Raw genomic sequence first — 23,217 nt, 5'->3', positions numbered from 1 at the left:
ACCTGCACATCTATACCGCCCTGTAACTTGTAGATACACAATTCCCACAATTTTGAAATGTAACTTCGTTATATCAGAAAGGACGGGGCAATCAGAAATGTATTATTTCCCAGCAAAGTTATAACATTCTTAATCTCATGGAATGGCTCTTACAATGGTACAGCTAACTCCTCGGCTTCTTTCTTCTTCTTCTTCTTCTTCATCTTCATCTTCCTCCTCTGATTCACTGCTTCCATGATGAATGACTAGTTCCTCCACTTCAGGAAGACCTCTCACCTCATTATTGTAGAACTCGACAATCTTCTTCTCAGTGTGTTTCACTTCATTTCTCCACATCTCTGCTGTCACCTATAAGATATATTGAAGTATCACAACCTGACAAGTATATTATAAACTCCACTTGCCTATATCCAATAAATAACATTTCCACTTGGCCTACCTGATCAAGAGATTCTTTCCACACAGCTGTAGCTCTGTCCAATCCGTGACCAGGTCTTGAAGCCACTGTTTTGTTATAATACTGTTTTGCCACAGACCATACAAATTCGATGGCATTGAAAAATGAGTGGTATGGAGGAAGTCGTAAGACAGTATGGCCTTCACTGTGCAGCATCTCGTCAACAATGTACCTGGTTTTAAAGAAACAGAGAAATATTGTTATGCATACATGAAAGTCAAATACACGAGTGTAAACAACATTATCTAAACTTATGTTTACGTGCTTCTGTACCTCTTTAAGTGACTTCGATTCATATTACACAACCTTTGCAGCTCATCTTTTGTAGCATTTTCTGGTGGAGAAACTCCATTCTGCCTTAACCATGACTGTAAATTAAAGGAAAAATAAAAATTAATTTCTGTAACATCATTAAACATCATTCAGTAGAAGGAAATATTCAATTAAGTATAATTACCACTAATTGATCCTTCCTCCATTTCGTTGTTGGTTGATGCTCAACAAGCTTACAGTGATATGGTGCATTATCCATTACAATAACACAGGGTCCTATATTTCTTAATCCTACGATTAATTGCGTCTTCACCCACATCTGAAATTTCTCGCTGTTCATAGCACCATGGTAATCCTGATTTCTCTTCAAGTTTGTAGCAAATATCAAATCAGCACCTGTAAGAATTTTAAGTTTTAGTATGAAGTTATTTCTTCTAAAAAAAGTATTCCCTAAAAATGAGATCACCCCTCTTCAAGGATAGGCCTATTAATAAAAAATGTGATTTCTGTTGAATGATACAAAAAGCTGTCTGATTTTAAGTGAAACCAACTACTGTGTAGCAAAGTCACCTGATGATGAAGTCAATTAATTACTACTTACACTACTTTATCGTAACATCTCTCATGAATGTATCTCCATTAGTAGGCCTATATCTGGATTAGAAGTCCACGATCACTTGCATAAAAGATATAAGTATAAACACCCATTTCAATACCTTAGAACAAATGTAATTGCTGCGAACACTGAACCTATATCAGGCAGTAAGAAATAAGAAGCTTGGAAGGTGTTTAACAGTCAGGTATCAAGCACTGATTCAGGTGGAGATTGTCGAATGCAGAATAAACATAATAAATAGGCCTACAATACAAGTAATTTACTGATACAAATATCCAGTAATATTATATGAAAATACACGGAGTAAGTTTTGATTGAAATACCTCTCTAAGGTTAATCATTGGCCTAAAGTGAATACCTGCAAGTCTTTTTAATAACAGTGGAGAAGTCAAAATCAAAAACCACGTACAGAGCTCAATGAGCGGTAAGTTATAATGCCACTTCCGACCTAGTGCCAGTCAATTTCAATCAATCAGTCACCACTGATCTGCACTTAGGACAGTCGCCCAGGTGGAAGATGTAGTTTCAGGGATAGGCCTAGTATTTTCTTCAATAATTGCAAAGAATTTGGAAATTTATTGAACATCTCCCTTGGTAAATTATTCCAATCCCTAACTCCCTTCTTAAAAAACAAAAACAAATATTTGCCCCACTTTTCATCAACTTTATCACTGTACTGTGATCTTACCTACTTTTAAAATACCACTGAAACGTATTCGTCTACCAATGTCATTCCACACCACCTATCCACCGACAGCTCGGAATATACCACTTAGTCCAGCAACTTGTCTCCTTTCACCCAAGTCTTCCCAGCCCAAATCCGACAAAATTTTTGTAACGCTACGCTTTTGTCAGAAATCACCCACAACAAATCGTGCTTCTGTCTTTTGAACTTTTCCAATTCTCAAACCAAGTAATCTCAGTGAGGGTCTCATACACAGGAACTGTACTTAAGTTGGGGTCTTATCAGAGACTTATGTGCCCCCCCCTACATCCGTACTACAAACCCTAAATACCCTCATAACTATGTAAAGAGAGATCACCTCACTACAATAAAATGAAGTAAAATAAAGTAAGAACATACCAGGCACAGGTCGACGAATTACTCCTTGAACATCATGTCCAGATTTGTGTGGTTTATTCCAGGAGTATGTGGGTGACCCTGAAAGACAAATGCACAATTGAAACCAAAGACACCTGATGAAGATAAATTATTCCAAGATTTTTTAAATATAAAATGTAATATATAACATATATATTCACCGTTCATAAAAATCCAAGTCTCATCCAAGAAAACAACAGGTTTTGGTTTCTCACTGTCCTTATTATGCATGTATTCCCTCAGAAAACAGGATCTCTTAAAACAAATGTCTTCATTTTCTCTAACATACGCATAGGGATCACCTTTACTCCACACAAACCCCATGGCCTTCAAAATTCTTCTTAATGATGTTTCGGAGCCCTTGTACAAATAAGTGTCATAATTTGCTTTCATGTGGTCGAAAACCTTTCTTACAGTTACGACTTCTCCTGTGGGAAGAAAAAAGAGAGTTACAAGGGACTCAAAAGAGCTGTATGACAATACATGCACAAAACATTTCTGGGAGCTTATCTCACCTGCGTGCCAATTTCTATAAATAATGTTGCAATAGATTCCTTATGAAGTCACCTTACCTTTATGTAATTTATCATAAATAAACCTTGATATCGCTTCCTTAGAAAAACTGTCTATGCCGGTCACTGGATGTTCACGCTTTCGGCGTTTACCTGGTGTAGAAAATTCAACTCCCTTCTTGAAATTTCCTATTACTTTTCGGACTAAACCGAAACTACACTGTAAGAATACACACACAGAAATATATTACATACACATATACCGTAAGTCAACATGAATACACAAAGGTTAAGTCTACGAACCGTATCGAAGTCGACACAAGACATGGTCAGGTTAGGTTAGGTTAGGTTCAGAATGAAATACTGCTCCTTTTCAACTGATTGTCATTATGCCAGAAACTTATCATAGAAATAAGATAAAAACGAACACTTACCCCATTTAATAATGCAACTCTTGCCATTAGCTTCGTATCACTACGACTGATACCTTCTTCGTCGTCTTCCTGTTTCAATTGCTCGTAGCAATGTACAAGCATTTCTTGACCTGAAGCTTGTAAAGGACGTAACCTTGGTTTCCTTTTCGGAGGAGTTTTTGCAGATTTTTCTTCCTTCTTAGACATCCCAATCGAATTCTGTTCGTATAAGTATGGGACGAAATAGGAACGTAATTAATAAAATGATGTGCTCATCATTTCACACAAACTATGTTATTAAATGCATTATCCGAACATGCCACAATTCTACTTACCTGGCATTAGCCAAATAGATTTACAATCCCACAGAAAAAGAAAATATGCTTTAAATATTCTCGCAAATGTATCGCTAGTGACTTTAGAGGCAATGCGGTGGCAACACGCAATTCACGCTAGAACAGTGACTGAACGTTGCCAACGTGCCAGATTAACGGTAACAGTAAGACGTTGTATCGGCAAGTAGGGTCCCTAAACTGTATGGTTACCGACACTGAAAAAGACCCAACAGCAAGAAAAGTCACTATAAATCAATACCTTAATATTACAGGGGAGAAAGGGTAAGGTTGCACCCTTAGTGTACGTCCTTACACGCCCGGGACTATACGTAGCAGCTTCACTCTGGTGCTTCAGACGGTAAATTTTAGCTTAGAATGACCGATTATTCAATAGTTCCAAGCGACAATATTACACGCGAACATCATGTAAGTCACTGCCATCTTGACTATTTCTGAATTTGTCGCGCCAGGTTCAGGTGTATCTGGAAGCAAATGGTGGCCACCTCCAACAATGTCGTCACTTTTATTTTTACAAAATAGATTGAGTCCTGTTCAAATTTATTAGCAATATCTTTAGTGTTATTGGAGTTATTAGGGGAATATCGGCAACGATGCCAGGTGGGTCACTGTATATTTCATTTTATTAATTGTCTATTCACACATTTTGTAAAAGGATAAAAATGATACAGAATCCTAAAAACAGAGACAATCAGATTAATCACACACTGAAGGAAACCTACACCCCTTTGATGTTAACCCTCCTCGAACAGCCAGAAGTGCCTCCCGGTGGCAATTATTATTATACCTACCACCGAGGAAGCTCTCCCCGCAGTTAGGAATGGGCAGCGTCTGTCTTCCCTAGGCTGGAAGACATATCAGGACCTATCCACAGTAGTCTCAGTTATCTTCCAGAAGATGTACTACGATTGGCGTTATTAAATCCGCAATAGCCGACCATCTGAAAACAGCGGCCGGTGTGTATTTTAATTCATATTGGTATTTTTTATTATTATTAACAAATACATCACAAATGGGAAATATCTCGGTGGCAATGGTCACTTACAGTAGTGTAATACATAATTACCCAACGAAAACAAACAACAAACAAGAGTACAACAAGCAATTCCATGGAAAGAAAATATTGTTACAAATAAAACTCAATAATCAATTTATTCCAGGATGACCTAATAAATGCACACACACACACACACACACACACACACATATTTAAACATACACAACTCTAACTAGCTGTAAATGGCCACACTTACTAATTACACTCTATTTACAAATCTCTCTTCTGTACACGCAGTAGGAGGTCCAACCCGCTCGTCTACCTGCGGACGCTTAAGCCTGACTTTCACTTCCTCTATCTAGTCTAGTAACAAAAATTGGCATAGTAACCCACTAAATGAATTTCTGCTTAGTTTGTCGGTCAGCCCTTGGTTTCATTCCGCTCTAATGTCGCTAAATCAATATACATTCAATTATGAATTCCCCATATTGTTTTTGCATTTGTAGAACTCACAAATCCTCCTCTAAAATCCATCTTGTCCTGTAGGTAATGCGAGATTCATGTGATGACTGTACTCGGTATACTGACGTGCTTCCTGCTCGTCACACTGTCCTCTACCCAGTCCAGTTAACAAGCACTAGCGTCAGTGATATTTTGAATAAGCAATACAGTATTTTGTATAGGTTTAGATTTAATGAAGATAGTCAACAAAAAGCTCACATGACTACACATTAAAGACTCAGCGGTTAACCCGGGAAGGACTGGCAATTTCGTGTGTGTTTTCTTCTTTATATAGACGATGGCGCCAAATATACGGCAAAATAGCATACAGAATGAAAGCCAACTAGCCTGAAAAACAGTCAGTCTTGTTGAGTTGGCTGTAGAATTTGTTGCGTTTTATCAACAGTGCGTCGAATAAATGGGTTCTTTGAAGCGACAAAGACGTCTTGCATAAGGTGAGTGTCATTATTGATGATGGCGGTGGTGATCAGGCTACTGTTTTAAAAGGAAGTACAAATATAGTCGCGGCCACCAAATTAGGCGGGTCAGAGAAGTTACGCTGTTGCCAAGGTTATGTATCAACTGGCGAAGAAGTGTCTAATTAAACACATCATTTTGGAGTGCGAGGCAGTTTGTTCTCTCCCAAACTTCTGATGTTACCTTCTACAATGTCGCAAAACAAATCAGGCTTGCAAGCTTCAGACATGACTGCTGATTTCAGCGGTATAACTATTTTTGACATAAACTAATTAACGTAATTATTGAGAATAAAAACCTCAACAAGTAAATTTAAATCCGTAAAATCATGTGTTGGCATTTTCAGTAAATGACCACGTTTTTGTTTCTTTAGCCAATAAAATGACGTCTGCGGGGAAAATGTAGAAAATCGTCTAAGTTAAATTTATTATCTGAAACATGTTTCCACGGGTCTTTTGGTTTTCCCGGAAAATGGCTGCAAAGGTAGTTTATAAATGTCGCTAGCTGAGGTCGTCCAAGGTCGCGCGCTTCAGCGCAGGACACGGAAAGTACTTTGGGATTATGTATTAATCTGGATCACTTTTATTAAAATATTTGTTAATGGTTTACAATATAATTTTAAATACTAGAATACTATATTGGACTACGTAATATAGAAAAGAAATACTTTATAGAATACGTGGACCTGGAGCGGACCGGCTTCCACTAGACAGCACTGCACGGTCAGAGTTGCCAATCAGTGCTCAGACGGAAGCGACTCTCGACCATCTGTTGCTGCGCCTTTCCCATTTCTGCACAGCACAGTTTTCCTCACCCGCCTAAGTCAGTGGCCGCAGGTTTATGTAACCATCCTCTATAAAATAGTAATGAATTTAAAACTTTAATCGGGCCAATCATTTATAGCGGAAGAACTTTCATCTTTATTTCACTATTCCCATTTATTTTATTCAATATTTTTTAGGATTATTTCCTTATTTAATTTTTTTGATTATGAATTGTATTTTAGTAAGATTTGTTTTAACATTTTCTGTCTGTGAGGGCCGAAGATAGGCAAGGACTACGGAAGGGCGTGAAAATGGAAGACTTCCTAGCTCCTGAACGCTCTGATAGCGTTGGGGTTAGAAAAGAACAAAAGTTGACCAAGGGAGGTCGGATATAATACATGGAAGTGAAGAGCCTGGCTCATAAGTGCAAGCAAAGATAGAACTCCGCTAAAAGCCCCGGGGTCGTCAAACCAAGCTCCCACTTTGAGAGCTCCTGGGGTCGATTATTGATTAAAAAGCGTCATATTATTTTTTCAAGTAATGAAATATGTTCATAAATATGAAGTTAAGGGTATCAAGAAATATGAGCACCATTACCTACTTTCCATTTGTTCGATGTACTACGAAAATAAGTCTGTTGGTACCGTATGATACCGCACGTCCTTCACAGTAGCATTTTATATTATATCAAACCTGTAACTTGATATTAGAAATAGAATTAGTGGGAAGTAGAGTTTCGTTCATATACCAGCACAGTCTGTATAGAGATATAGAGGCGTAATTACGTAGTTTGAAACGTTGCACTGTGTTCAGAAATTTCTGTTCGGTTACAATGTTTTTTCTTCCCCTTCAGAAGAGGAGGGCTCACATGTAAGGCATATAATATATATATATAGACCCACCAGATACGGCTGTGTATTTCTATGAGGATTCTGCGGGGAAAGATGAAGGAGGTTTACTTGACAATCTTGCGCGACGCCGACGTTAGTTGCGCGCTCCAACCGAAGTAGTATGCAATGAAATAAGTGAGAATTGAATTGTCCAGTGTAATTCATCACCCTATTGTTCCAACAAGCCAGGGCTGTCGATGTGCAGGTAATAATAATAATTTCGTATGCCTATTCCTAGCCTGGTGCAGCCCTTGTAGGGCAGACCCTCCAACGAGGGTGGTATGTGAGTTGTAAGAATGTTGGGGACAGTACAAACACCCAGTCCCCGAGACAGAAGAAATAGCCATTTTAGATTAAAATCTCCGAGCAGCCGGGAATCGAACCCGGGGCCCTCTGAACCGAAGGAGACTACCCCGACCATTCATCCAAGGAGCCGGACGATGTGCAGGTGAAAACTGCGAATCACATAAGAACGGAATTTGTAAAGTACAAGGTTGGTGAGTGTTCTGTTTTGCAAAATTTCATAAAGAACAATAGGTTAGTGCTGAGAAATTCTTCAAGGACAGAGATCAGTTCGTTGGACACATATTTTCCCGTAAATTTATCATATGTCCATGTCAATAATAATCTATAATAGATATCTTATAAATCCGTTTTGTTGCTAATAATTACGTCATTAATTACGCTACAACATATTGTATTTCCACGTAGTGAGAATTTTGCTCTCACTGTGCCCTTTGGTACCAGATTTTCGAGGCTATCTATGTAGGAAACGACTCTTTCTGGATGTTATTCTACTAATACATTCATATGTCAAAACTATTCAAAATATGAGAAAAATAAAAACTCCGTCGTTCCCGGAATCAATCCCCGACCTACATATTTTAATACAGCGTGCATTTCTTCAGTTATCGCTGGTTGTTGCGAAATACTGCAGGATTGGTTGTTTAGTGCAGTTCAGTGCGCATGGAGTTCATATAGGACAGTTGGAAAATGAAGTTGTTGATAAAGTCATGTCAACAGCAATATCTGGGAAAGTTTGGAGGCCGACATCCGCCGAGCAAGTCCACCATTTGAGCCTTTGCTTGGATGGCCATGCAGGAGGTCCTATAAACATGTCGAAGAAATTCCGGCAACCGTAGGGAACGTTCTGGCAAAGACTTACCAAGTTCATCCTGTCTGGACACAAATGGTGGCCACCTGCAGCACATGTCATAATGTCACATTCTTTACAAAATGAAGTGAATCCTGCTCAAATTTAGTTGCAATATTTTCAGTGTTATTCCAGTTATTGAGGAAATATTCGAATCGATCGAGCATTATTAACCTATTCACACATTTTCTAGAGGGATAAAAATGATATTAAATCCCGAACAGTAACAAACAGATTAATTTTACATCCCATTGATGTTGACCCTCCTCGAACCGCCAGGAGTGCCTCCCAGTGACAATTTATCTTATACATGTCACCGTGGAAACTCCCCTCGCAGTTAGAAGTGGGCAGCAGCGCCTGTCTTCTGTGCTGGAAGCCATATCAGGACCAGGCTACAACAATCTCACTCATCTTCCAGGAGAAGGGATGATGTATTACGATTGGCGTTATTAAATCCGTAATATCCGGCTATCTGGAAACAGCGGCCATTGTGCATTCAAATTCGTATTCACATTGATATGTCGTAAGCACTGCCTTAATTTTCATATTGGACTAGCAGAAGTGCCCGGCTTTGCTCGGGAATGATTAACGGCATTAGATATTTTATTCTACGGTACTTCTCACTTCATATTCATTTTATTCCATTCTATCCTTAGAAAGCCTTTATTTTCTATTTTGTTGTCGTTCACTGGCAGATTGGCAAATTTGAAATTGTTAAGACTCGTCTCTGGAATATATCGGTCATGGGCTTCTTAATGGTCGTAGTCTTGCAGGCAGACGATTTCTTGGGCCTTAAAACATGGTTTTTGGAGTCCTGTAGCGACCCTACGAGTGTTGCTGACTACATAATGAGGATTAACGTAACTGAAAATTTATAAAATAATTGATCAAATATGTATTTTTTATTCCTGAAATGTAATACTTCTTATAAACAGAGAAATTGCATACCAATAACTTTAAATAGTATACACAAAATTAGACATTGGGTTCCAAAATATTGTTGTTAAAAGAAAAATGCTGTGAAATGATTTCAGCAGTGGATATTCCGTGAACAGATAGGTCTACCATTTAAACTTTTCAGTGACTGTGATATAGGTTTTCTATTCATGTCAATATTCCATCGCGCCCCGACGCTTTATAAGTTAACGTCGGAAGATATGTAATTACTTTCGTAATCCAAGAATGCAGTATAAGAGAATGAAATGTGAATTTAAAATTCCGTATTTCTTCATATTCGTATATTTAATATTTTTCCTGGTGTTGCTGATGAAATGCCTCGCACTGTGACAGACTGGGATTTATCTGAGAATTAGAAATTGAACACGACGCTATATATCATATTGTGGCTGCTTAAGTAACTACTGTTAGGTTGCCACAATTCTCGGGTTTTTACGTTAAGAAGCTAAAACCCTTATTTCAAGACATCTTGGGCACACGAGTCTACAATCGCCGACAGTTTCAAAGGACTGGAATCTATAGAAGGCAGTGGAATATAGACTGTTGTAGACTAAATTATGCACAGGGTCCTAAAACACAAGTACTATACGCGCACGTATAGTGCTCCCTAGTGCTGAATCGGTAGACCTCGGTTATCTTCGACATCCATATCGGCAATCTTTGAAACAAACTATGAATCGCTCATTCATCGCTGTGCGACATCTGGCGTACACTTTGCAAACTAGTACTGTTGTTGTTTACACAGCAAAGCCAAACTATATAATTCATGCTAGTAACAAGATACGCATTGAGAAAAGTTATATAATCTATGTGTGACACAATTGTTGACGTAAGAAAATAAATTTTTAGAAAATTCATATCGATCGAACATATTATCGATTCAATTCAGATTTCATTTCCATCCAGTTGGCAGTATAACCGGAACTGGCAGCACTCCCTCCTTGCTCCTTACCCCGTAAAAATCGGGCTCAAGAAAAAGTGCGCGTATAGTACGCAATATTTTGTTTTGATCGGTGGAAAAGTATAGAATTGTATACGGAGTAAACAAAGAGTTTGCAAATACAGTTACAAATTTTTAACATCTATAGTCGAACGTCGATATCTCGAACCTCCATTACTCGAATTTTCAGTGTCGGGAAGTAACTTAAATTTCCTGGCCGTTTGTCCTATTCTTCACGTGCATTTATTTCTCTATTACTCGAAATCCGGTTAAACGAATTTCGGGATTTCTCGAAGCAAACATTTCTTCCCTTAAAGCAAAACATACTCTAACTCGAATTTTGTGCAACATCTTAACAGAGGAACGGCGAAGAAAGGGTTACAGTGGTGCAATGAGCTAATATGACGGGAACCGAGAAACTAAAACTTCTAGTGATCGGAAAATCGGCGAAGCCTCGCTGTTTCTCGGGTGTGAATTAATTATCGATCACGTACGAAAGCAACCCCACTAAGTCGCGGTTGACAAGCTCCATTTACGAATCTCGACTGCGTGGTATTGACAAGAAGTTTTGATGTGAAGGGAGAAAGGGTTAACAATAACAAACAGAAGAGACTAGCGGATTTTTTCCAAAGGTGTTAATGGAGGTTTGTTTCTCGTTTCACTACTGTGTGTACTGTATCCTGTTTTCTAAAAAGTTACTATAATAAGGGTAATAATTAAAGTCATGCCGTAAAATGGAGTTTGTTTGTATAATTTTTAAATACTGTTAAACATAATATATTCAGTATAAGCCCGTAGTTATATATGGTTCAGTTATGTGTTAGGCTATACATGCTCAAAAATGGTATTCTCTATACATCGAAATTTTGATAATTCGAAATAAAATTCAGCTTCCATTATGATACGAGATATCGACGTTCCACTCTATACATAATACACAGTGGTATAATGAAATGTTTATGTAGCTCCTGCCACCAGTAAACAAACCAAGGGAGTTTCAGTAGTGAGACAAGTGAAGTTAAAATCCATATAGATTACGGGGAGTTTTACCCAGCGACTACTTAAATATAAGTCACCCCAGCAATACACCCTGCAACCAAGGCCAGTGTCTCTATGTCGCTGTTTAATCCTCGAACAGTAGCATATCCAGGATCGGCCGATGTGAGGTTTATAGTTACAAAATTATGACAATACAATGAAGGTGCTTGTAGTGCACGCATGCAAGACTTGTCATTATAAGGACACTGATACAAGTGGATTATGTTGATATTTAGACTGCAGTACACTACAAAATCTTGCACTAAAATAACACATGACAATACGTCCGAGGACAACAATTTTACATTGAATGGTATGTTCAGTTTACAATCTAAAATCCAATGTTCGAGACTTCTTAGAAAATATATTCAACAGTCATGTTGGTTCTACATTTAAGTCTGAATGTTTATGTATAGTTTATTGTCAGTTACTGTTTATTTTCTTTTTGTAAAATTTCCACTCGGGGGGGGGGGGTGCCTGAACCACAGTACCCCTTGGCAACGCTCCTCGCCCCGAACATCTCTCTCTCTCTCCATACCTGGTCTATATCGGTGAAACCGGCTTAGGGAGCATAATGGATACATCCGAGACGATTACCAAGACAGCCCATCTCCACAGGATATTACATGAATTTCGATGGCACGTTTGTTGTTTAGGCTACACCGAAAACAAGTATCCATCCAGACTCCAGAAGGAAGTAATAGTTTATCACTGCATTCCGTTCAACATCAACAGAGATGATGGGTATTAGCTGAGCGGCATCTGGCGTCACATTATAATACCGGGGGAACGGAACTACTCAAGACGGAGCACGATAAATTCCCATCTCATAATATCGCGAGAAATCAACAATAAGCGTCAGACAGCGCTAGCGATCATAATCTGAATTTAGGGGACCAAGGAAACGTCAACGATTAGTCAATGATTAATTCGTCATCATTCATAGTTTGAAGACGAGACTACCCCCTGTGTGTGGGAGCGATCGCATAACACCCACAGTATCTCCACAGGCGACTAAACGGCGCCCCAGGGGATCTAAACTTGGGAGCGTGGGTTGGCAACCACGGGGCTCTTAGTTGAGTCCTGGCATTGCTTCCACTTACTTGAGCCAGGCTCCTCACTTTCATCTATCCTATCCGACCTCTCTTCGTCAACTCTTGTTCTTTTCCGACCCCGACGCTATTAGGTTTGCGAGGGCTAGGGAGTCTTTCATTTTCAAGCCCTTCGTGGCTCTTGTCTTACTTTGGTCGATATCTTCATTTCTCGAAGTGTCGGATCCCTTCCTTTTTTTCCTATCTGATTAGTGTTATATAGAGGATGGTTGCCTAGTTGTACTTCCTCTTAAAACCTTAATCACCAGCACCACCATCAACAGTGCGTCGAATAAATGGGATCTTTCTTTGAAGCGACAAAGACGTCTTGCATAAGGTGAGTGTCATTATTGATGATGGCGGTGATGGTGATTAGGCTACTGTTTTAAAAGGAAGTACAAAAATAGTCGCGGCCACCAAATAAGGCGGGTCAGAGAAGTTACGCTGTTGCCAATGTTATGTATCAACTGGCGAAGAAGTGTCTAATTGAACACATCATTTTGGAGTGCGAGGCAGTTTGTTCTCTCCAAGCTTCTGATGTTACCTCCTACAATGTTACAAAACAAATTAGGCTTGCAAGCTTCAGATATGACTGCTGATTTCAGCCTTATAACTATTTTTGGTTTTCCCGGAAAATGGCTGCAAAGCTAGTTTATAAATGTCGCTGGCTGAGGTCGTCCATGGTCGCGCGCTTCAGCCCAGGACACGGAAAGTACTTTGGGATTACGTATTAATCTGGATCAGTGTTATTAAAATTTTTGTTAATAGTTTACAATATAACTTTAATACTAGAATACTATATATTGGACTACGTAATATAGAAAAGAAATACTTTATAGAATACGTGGACCTGGAGCGGACCGACTTCCACTAGACAGCCCTGCACGGTCAGAGTTGCCAATCCGTGCTCAGACGGAAGCGACTCTCGACCATCTGTTGCTTCGCCTTTCCCATATCTGCACAGCACAGTTTTCCTCACCCGCCTAATTCAGTGGCCGCAGGTTTAGGTAACCATCCTCTATATAATAGTAATGAATTTAAAACCTTAATCCGGCCAACCACTTATAACGAATGAACTTTCATTTTTATTTCACTATTCAAATTTATTTTATTCAATATTTTTTACGATTATATCCTTATTTTATTTTTTTGATGAGTTGTATTTTAGTATGATTTCTTTTAACATTTTCTGTCTGTGAGGGCCGAAGATAGGGAAGGGCTACGGAAGGGTGTGAAAATGAAAGACTTCCTAGCTCCTGAACGCTCTGATAGCGTTGGGGTTAGAAAAGAACAAGAGTTGACCAAGGGAGTTCGGATATAATACATGAAAGTGAGGAGCCTGGGTCATAAGTGGAAGTAATGATAGGACTCCGCTAAGGGGCCCGGGGTCGCCGAACCACGCTCCCAAGTTGAGAATCCCTAGGGTCCATTATTGATTAAACAAGTGTAATATTTTTTTTTCAAGTAATGAAATTTGTTCATAAATATGAATTTAAGGGTATCAATAAGTATGAGCAGCATTACCTTTCATTTGTTCGATGTACTACGAAAAATAAGTCTGTTGGTACCCTATGGTACCGCACGTCCTTCACAGTAGCATTTTATCAAACTTGCAACTTGATATTAGGAATTGAATTAGTGGGAAGTAAAATTTCGTTCATACACCAGCACAGTCTGTACAGAAATGTACAGGCGTAATTACGTAGTTTGAAACGTTGCAGTGTGTTCAGAAATTTCTGTTCGGTTACAATGTTTTTTCTTCCCCTTCAGAAGAGGAGGGCTCAGATGTAAGGCATATAGACCCACCAGATACGGCTGTGTATTTCTATGAGGATTCTGAGGGGAAAGATGAAGGAGGTTTACTTGACAATCTTGCGCGACGCCGACTTTAGTTGCGCGCTCCAGCCGAAGTAGTATGCAATGAAATAAGTGAGAATTGCAATGTCCAGTGCAATTCGTCACCGTATTGTTCCAACAAGCCAGGGCTGTCGATGTGCAGGTAATAATAATAATAGTTTCGTGTGCCTATTCCTAGCCTGGTGCAGCCCTTGTAGGACTGATCCTCCAACGAGGGTGGTATGTGAGTTGTAGGAATTTTGGGGACAGTACAAACCCCCAGTTCCCGAGCCAGAAGAATTAGCCATTTTAGATTAAAATCTCCGAGCAGCCGGGAATCGACTACGCCGACCATTCATCCAAGGAGCCGGACGATATGCAGGTGAAAACTGCGAATCACGTATAAGAACGGAATTTGTAAAGTACAAGGTTGGTGTGCGTTCTCTGTTTTGCAAAATTTCATAAAGAACCATAGGTTAGTGCTTAGAAATTCTTCAAAGACAGAGATCAGTTCGTTGGACACATATTTTCCCGTAAATTTATCATATGTCCATGTCAATAATAATCTATAATAGATATCTTATAAATCCGTTTTGTTGCTAATAATTACGTCATTAATTACGCTACAACATATTGTATTTCCACGTAGTGAGAATTTTGCTCTCACTGTGCCCTTTGGTACCAGATTTTCGAGGCTATCTATGTAGGAAACGACTCTTTCTGGATGTTATTCTACTAATACATTCATATGTCAAAACTGTTAAAAATATGAGAAAAATAAAAACTCCGTCGTTCCCGGAATCAATCCCCGACCTACATATTTTAATACAGCGTGCATTTCTTCAGTTATCGCTGGTTGTTGCGAAATACTGCAGGATTGGTTGTTTAGTGCAGTTCAGTGCGCATGGAGTTCATATAGGACAGTTGGAAAATGAAGTTGTTGATAAAGTCATGTCAACAGCAATATCTGGGAAAGTTTGGAGGCCGACATCCGCCGAGCAAGTCCACCATTTGAGCCTTTGCTTGGATGGCCATGCAGGAGGTCCTATAAACATGTCGAAGAAATTCCGGCAACCGTAGGGAACGTACTGGCAAAGACTTACCAAGTTCATCCTGTCTGGACACAAATGGTGGCCACCTGCAGCACATGTCATGATGTCACATTCTTTACAAAATGAAGTGAATCCTGCTCAAATTTAGTTGCAATATTTTCAGTGTTATTCCAGTTATTAAGGAAATATTCGTATCGATCGAGCATTATTAACCTATTCACACATTTTCTAGAGGGATAAAAATGATATTAAATCCCGAACAGTAACAAACAGATTAATTTTACATCCCATTGATGTTGACCCTCCTCGAACCGCCAGGAGTGCCTCCCAGTGACAATTTATCTTATACATGTCACCGTGGAAACTCCCCTCGCAGTTAGAAGTGGGCAGCAGCGCCTGTCTTCTGTGCTGGAAGCCATATCAGGACCAGGCTACAACAATCTCACTCATCTTCCAGGAGAAGGGATGATGTATTACGATTGGCGTTATTAAATCCGTAATATCCGGCTATCTGGAAACAGCGGCCATTGTGCATTCAAATTCGTATTCACATTGATATGTCGTAAGCACTGCCTTAATTTTCATATTGGACTAGCAGAAGTGCCCGGCTTTGCTCGGGAATGATTAACGGCATTAGATATTTTATTCTACGGTACTTCTCACTTCATATTCATTTTATTCCATTCTATCCTTAGAAAGCCTTTATTTTCTATTTTGTTGTCGTTCACTGGCAGATTGGCAAATTTGAAATTGTTAAGACTCGTCTCTGGAATATATCGGTCATGGGCTCCTTAATGGTCGTAGTCTTGCAGGCAGACGATTTCTTGGGCCTTAAAACATGGTTTTTGGAGTCCTGTAGCGACCCTACGAGTGTTGCTGACTACATAATGAGGATTAACGTAACTGAAAATTTATAAAATAATTGATCAAATATGTATTTTTTATTCCTGAAATGTAATACTTCTTATAAACAGAGAAATTGCAAACCAATAACTTTAAATAGTATACACAAAATTAGACATTGGGTTCCAAAATATTGTTGTTAAAAGAAAAATGCTGTGAAATGATTTCAGCAGTGGATATTCCGTGAACAGATAGGTCTACCATTTAAACTTTTCAGTGACTGTGATATAGGTTTTCTATTCATGTCAATATTCCATCGCGTCCCGACGCTTTATAAGTTAACGTCGGAAGATTTGTAATTACTTTCGTAATCCAAGAATGCAGTATAAGAGAATGAAATGTGAATTTAAAATTCCGTATTTCTTCATATTCGTGTATTTAATATTTTTCCTGGTGTTGCTGATGAAATGCCTCGCACTGTGACAGACTGGAATTTATCTGAGAATTAGAAATTGAACACGACGCTATGTATCATATTGTGGCTGCTTAAGTAACTACTGTTAGGTTGTCACAATATTCTCGGGTTTTTACGTTAAGAAGCTAATACCCTTATTTCAAGACATCTTGGGCACACGAGTCTACAATCGCCCACAGTTTCAAAGGACTGGAATCTATAGAAGGCAGTGGAATATAGACTGTTGTAGACTGCATTATGCACAGGGTCCTAAAACACAAGTACTATACGCGCACGTTTTCTTGAGCCCGGAGCTCCCTAGTGCTGAATCGGTAGACCTCGGTTATCTTCGACACCCATATCGGCAATCTTTGAAACTAACTACGAATCGCTCATTCATCGCTGTGCGACATCTGGCGTACACTTTGCAAACTAGTACTGTTGTTGTTTACACAGCACAGCCAAACTATATAATTCATGCTAGTAACAAGATTCGCATTGAGAAACGTTATATAATGTTAAATAATCTATGTGTGACACAATTGTTGACGTAAGAGAATAAATGTTTAGAAAATTCATATCGATCGATCATATTATCGATTCAATTCAGATTTCATTTCCATCCAGTTGGCAGTATAACCGGAACTGGCAGCACTCCCTCCTTGCTCCTTACCCCGTAAAAATCGGGCTCAAGAAAAAGTGCGCGTATAGTACGCAATATTTTGTTTTGATCGGTGGAAAAGTATAGAATTGTATACGGAGTAAACAAAGAGTTTGCAAATACAGTTACAAATTTTTAACATCTACAGTCGAACGTCGATATCTCGAACCTCCATTACTCGAATTTTCAGTGTCTCGAAGTAACTTAAATTTCCTGGCCGTTTGTCCTATTCTTCACGTGCATTTATTTCTCTATTACTAGAAATTCGGCTAAACGAATTTCTGGATTTCTCGAAGCAAACATTTCTTCCCTTAAAGCAAAAAATACTCTAACTCGAATTTTGTGCAACATCTTAACTGAGGAACGGCGAAGAAAGGGTTACAGTGGTGCCATGAGCTAATATGACGGGAACCGAGAAACTAAAACTTCTAGTGATCGGAAAATCGGCGAAGCCTCGCTGTTTCTCGGGTGTGAATTAATTATCGATCACGTACGAAAGCAACCCCCCTAAGTCGCGGTTGACAAGCTCCATTTACGAATCTCGACTGCTCGGTATTGACAAGAAGTTTTGATGTGAAGGGAGAAAGGGTTAACAATAACAAACAGAAGAGACTAGCGGATTTTTTCCAAAGGTGTTAATGGAGGTTTGTTTCTCGTTTCACTACTGTATGTACTGTATCCTGTTTTCTAAAAAGTTACTATAATAAGGGTAATAATTAGTCATGCCGTAAAATGGAGTTTGTTTGTATAATTTTTAAATACTGTTAAACATAATATATTCAGTATAAGCCCGTAGTTATATATGGTTCAGTTATGTGTTAGGCTATACATGCTCAAAAATGGTATTCTCTATACATCGAAATTTTGATAATTCGAAATAAAATTCAGCTTCCTTTATGATACGAGATATCGACGTTCCACTCTATACATAATACACAGTGGTATAATGAAATTTTTATGTAGCTTCTGCCACAAGGAAACAAACCAAGGGGGTTTCAGTAGTGAGACAAGTGAAGTTAAAATCCATATAGATTACGGGGAGTTTTACCCAGCGACTACTTAAATATAAGTCACCCCAGCAATACACCCTGCAACCAAGGCCAGTGTCTCTATGTCCCTGTTTAATCCTCGAACAGTAGCATATCCAGGATCGGCCGATGTGAGGTTTATAGTTACAAAATTATGACAATACAATGAAGGTGCTTGTAGTGCACGCATGCAAGACTTGTCATTATAAGGACACTGATACAAGTGGATTATGTTGATATTTAGACTGCAGTACACTGCAATTTCTTGCACTAAAATAACACATGACAATACGATCGAGGACAACAATTTTACATTGAATGGTATGCTCAGTTTACAATCTAAAATCCAATGTTCGAGACTTCTTGGAAAATACTTTCAACAGTTATGTTGGTTCTACATTTAAGTCTGAATGATTATGTATAGTTTATTGTCAGTTACTGTTTATTTTCTTTTTGTAAAATTTCCACTCGGGGGGGGGGGGGGGGTGCATGAATCCCAGTACCCCTTGGCAACGCTCCTCGCCCCGAACATCTCTCTCTCTCTCTCCCCATACCTGGTTTATATCGGTGAAACCGGCTTACGGAGCACAATAGATACATCCGAGACGATTACCAAGACAGCCCATCTCCACAGGATATTACATGAATTTCGATGGCACGTTTGTTGTTTAGGCTACATCGAAAACAAGTATCCATCAAGACTCCAGAAGGAAGTAATAGTTAATCACTGCATTCCGTTCAACATCAACAGAGATGATGGGTATTAGCTGAGCGGCATCTGGCGTCACATTATAATACCGGGGGAACGGAAGTACTCAAGACGGAGCACGATAAATTCCCATCTCATAATATCGCGAGAAATCAACAATAAGTGTCAGACAGCGCTAGCGATCATAATCTGAATTTAGGGGACCAAGGAAACGTCAACGATTAGCAACAATAATTGGTCATCATTCGTAGTTTGAAGACGAGACTACCCCCTGTATGTGGGAGCGGTCGAATAACACCCACAGTATCTCATGCCTGTAGTAAGAGGCAATTAAACGGGGCCCCAGGGGATCTAAACTTGGGAGCGTGGTTTGGCAACCACGGGGCTCTTAGTTGAGTCCTGGCATTGCTTCCACTTACTTGAACCAGGCTCCTCACTTTCATCTATCCTATCGGACCTCTCTTGGTCAACTCTTGTTCTTTTCCGTCCCCGACGCTATTAGGTTTGCGAGGGCTAGGGAGTCTTTCATTTTCAAGGCCTTCGTGGCTCTTGTCTTACTTTGGTCGATATCTTCATTTTTCGAATACCTTCCTTTTTTTCCTATCTGATTAGTGTTATATAGAGGATGATTGCCTAGTTGTACTTCCTCTTAAAATCTTAATCACCAGCACCACCATCAACAGTGCGTCGAATAAATGGGATCTTCCTTTGAAGCGACAAAGACGTCTTGCATAAGGTGAGTGTCATTATTGATGATGGCGGTGGTGGTGATTAGGCTACTGTTTTAAAAGAAAGTACAAAAATATTCGCGGCCACCAAATAAGGCGGCTCAGAGAAGTTACGCTGTTGCCAAGGTTATGTATCAACTGGCGAAGAAGTGTCTAATTGAACACATCGTTTTGGAGTGCGAGGCAGTTTGTTCTCTCCCAAGCTTCTGATGTTACCTCCTACAATGCTGCAAAACGAAATTAGGTTTGCAAGCTTCAGATATGACTGCTGATTTCAGCGGTATAATTATTTTTGGTTTTCCCGGAAAATGGCTGCAAAGCTAGTTTATAAATGTCACTAGCTGAGGTCATCTAAGGTCGCGCGCTTCAGCGCAGGACACGGAAAGTACTTTGGGATTACATATTACAAATACTTTGAATACTAGGATACTATATACTGGGCTACGTAATACAGAAAAGAAATACTTTATAGAATACGTGGATCTGGAGCGGACCGGCTTCCCCTAGACAGCACTGCACGGTCAGAGTTGCCAATCCGTGCTCAGACGTAAGCGACTCTCGACCATCTGTTGCTGCGCCTCTCCCATATCTGCACAGCACAGTTTTCCTCACCCCCCTAATTCAGTGGCCGCAGGTTTATGTAACCATCCTCTATAAAATAGTAATGAATTTAAAACTTTAATCGGGCCAATCATTTATAGCGGAAGAACTTTCATCTTTATTTCACTATTCCCATTTATTTTATTCAATATTCTTTAGGATTATTTCCTTATTTAATTTTTTGATTATGAATTGTATTTTAGTAAGATTTGTTTTAACATTTTCTGTCTGTGAGGGCCGAAGATAGGCAAGGACTACGGAAGGGCGTGAAAATGGAAGACTTCCTAGCTCCTGAACGCTCTGATAGCGTTGGGGTTAAAAAAGAACAAGAGTTGACCAAGGGAGGTCGGATATAATACATAAAAGGCCCCGGGGTCGCCAAACCAAGCTCCCAATTTGAGAGCTCCTGGGGTCCATTATTGATTAAAAAGCGTAATATTATTTTTTCAAGTAATGAAATATGTTCATAAATATGAAGTTAAGGGTATCAAGAAGAATGAGCACCATTACCTACTTTCTATTTGTACGATGTACTACGAAAATAAGTCTGTTGGTACCGTATAGTACCGCACGTCCTTCACAGTAGCATTTTATATTATATCAAACCTGCAACTTGATATTAAGAATTGAATTAGTGGGAAGTAGAGTTTCGTTCATACACCAGCGCAGTCTGTGTAGAGATATACAGCGTTATTACGTAGTTTGAAACGTTGCAGTGTGTTCAGATATTTCTGTTCGGTTACAATGGTGTTTTCTTCCCCTTCAGAAGAGGAGGGCTCAGATGTAAGGCATATAGACCCACCAGATACGGCTGTGTATTTCTATGAGGATTCTGCGGGGAAAGATGAAGGAGGTTTACTTGACAATCTTCCGCGACGCCCACGTTATTTGCGATCTCCAACCTAAGTAGTATGCAATGAAATAGGTGAGAATTGCAATGTCCAGCGCAATTCATCATCCTATTGTTCTAAAAAGCCAGGGCTGTCGATGTGCAGGTAATAATAATAATTTAGTATGGCTATTCCTAGCCTGGTGCAGCCCTCGTAGGGCAGATCCTCCAACGAGGGTGGTATGTGGGTTGTAGGAATGTTGGGGACAGTACAAACACCCAGTCCCCGAACCAGAAGAAAGCCGTTTTAGATTAAAATCTCCGAGCAAACGGGAATCAACTACGCCGACCATTCATCCAAGGAGCCGGACGATGTGCAGGTGAAAACTGCGAATCACGTATAAGAACGGAATTTGTAAAGTACAAGGTTGGTGTGTGTTCTCTGTTTTACAAAATTTCATAAAGAACCATAGCTTAGTGCTGAGAAATTCTTCAAAGACAGAGATCAGTTCGTTGGACACATATTTTCCCGTAAATTTATCATATGTCCATGTCAATAATAGGCTATAATAAATAGATGTCTCAGAAATCCGTTTTGGTGCTAATAATTACGTCATTCCCAGCATTTGCCTGGTGAGAAAATAGGAAACCATCTTCAGGGCTGCCGACAGTGGCGTTCGAACTCACTATCTCCCGAATACGTGAAGAAGATGAAAACTAAGGGAACTTTATTGGGGGACCATGCAGGAAGTCCTATAAAAATGTCGAAGAAATTCAGGCAATCGTAGCGAACGTACTGGCAAGGACTTTCCAAGTTCATCCTGTCTGGACGCAAATGGTGGCCACCTGCAGCACATGTCATAATGTCACATTCTTTACTAAACGAAGTGAATCCTGCTCAAATTTAGTTGCAATACTTTCTGTGCTATTCGAGTTATTGAGGAAATATTGTATCGATCGAGCATTATTTACCTGTTCACACATTTTCTTGAGGGATAAAAATGATATTAAATCCCGAACAGTAACAAACAGATTAATTTTATATCCCGTTGATGTTGACCGTCCTCGAACCGCCATGAGTGCCTCCCAGTGACAATTTACCTTATACATGTCACCGTGGAAACTCCCCTCGCAGTTAGAGGTGGGCAGCAGCGCCTGTCTTCTGTGCTGGAAGCCATATCAGGACCAGGCTGCAACAATCGCACTCATCTTCCAGGAGAAGGGATGATGTATTACGATTGGCGTTACTAAATCCGTAATATCCGGCTATCTGAAAACAGCTGCCATTGTGCATTCAAATTCGTATTCACACTGATATGTCGAAAGCACTGCCATAATTTTCATATTGGACTAGCAGAAGTGCCCGGTATTGGATATTTTATTCTACGGTACTTCTCGCTTCATATTCATTTTAGTCCATTCTATCCTTAGAAAAAGCCTTTATTTTCTGTTTTGTTGTTGTTCACTGGCAGATTGACAAATTTGAAATTGTTAAGACTCATCTCTGGAATATATCGGTCATGGGCTCCTTAATGGTCGTAGTCTTGCAGACAGACGATTTCTTGGGCCTTAAAACATGCTTTTTGGAGTCCTGTAGCGACCCCAACGAGTGTTGTTGACTACATAATGAGGATTAACTTAACTGAAAATTTATAAAATAATTTATCACATATGTATTTTTATTCCTGAAATGTAATACTTCTTATAAACAGAGAAATTGCAAACCTATAACTTTCAATAGTATACACAAAATTAGACATTGGGTTCCAAAATATTATTGTTAAAAGGAAATGCTGTGAAATGATTTCAGTAGTGGATATTCCGTGAACAGATAGGCCTACAATTTAAACTTTTCAGTGACTGTGACAATATAAGTCTTCTATTCATGTCTATATTCCATCGCGCCCCGACGCCTTATAAGTTAACGTCGGAAGATTTCGTGA

The 23,217-nt window shown here is 39.4% G+C and overlaps 1 long non-coding RNA gene across 1 annotated transcript; it reads right to left on the bottom strand.

Annotated features, from left to right (window-relative positions):
- Positions 1-222: 222 nt before the first annotated feature.
- Positions 223-1,118, bottom strand: LOC137499034 (uncharacterized). Its single transcript, XR_011017983.1, has 3 exons — positions 915-1,118; positions 731-825; positions 223-629 (listed from the first exon to the last, which is right to left on the bottom strand). It is a non-coding gene; the product is annotated as an uncharacterized lncRNA (long non-coding RNA).
- Positions 1,119-23,217: the final 22,099 nt, after the last annotated feature.

The sequence above is a fragment of the Anabrus simplex genome, chromosome 3, assembly GCF_040414725.1.
Source record: "Anabrus simplex isolate iqAnaSimp1 chromosome 3, ASM4041472v1, whole genome shotgun sequence".
Classification (NCBI taxonomy): domain Eukaryota; kingdom Metazoa; phylum Arthropoda; class Insecta; order Orthoptera; family Tettigoniidae; genus Anabrus; species Anabrus simplex.
Note: the sequence above shows the minus strand (reverse complement) of the source record. Positions and strands in the feature narration are given on the sequence as shown.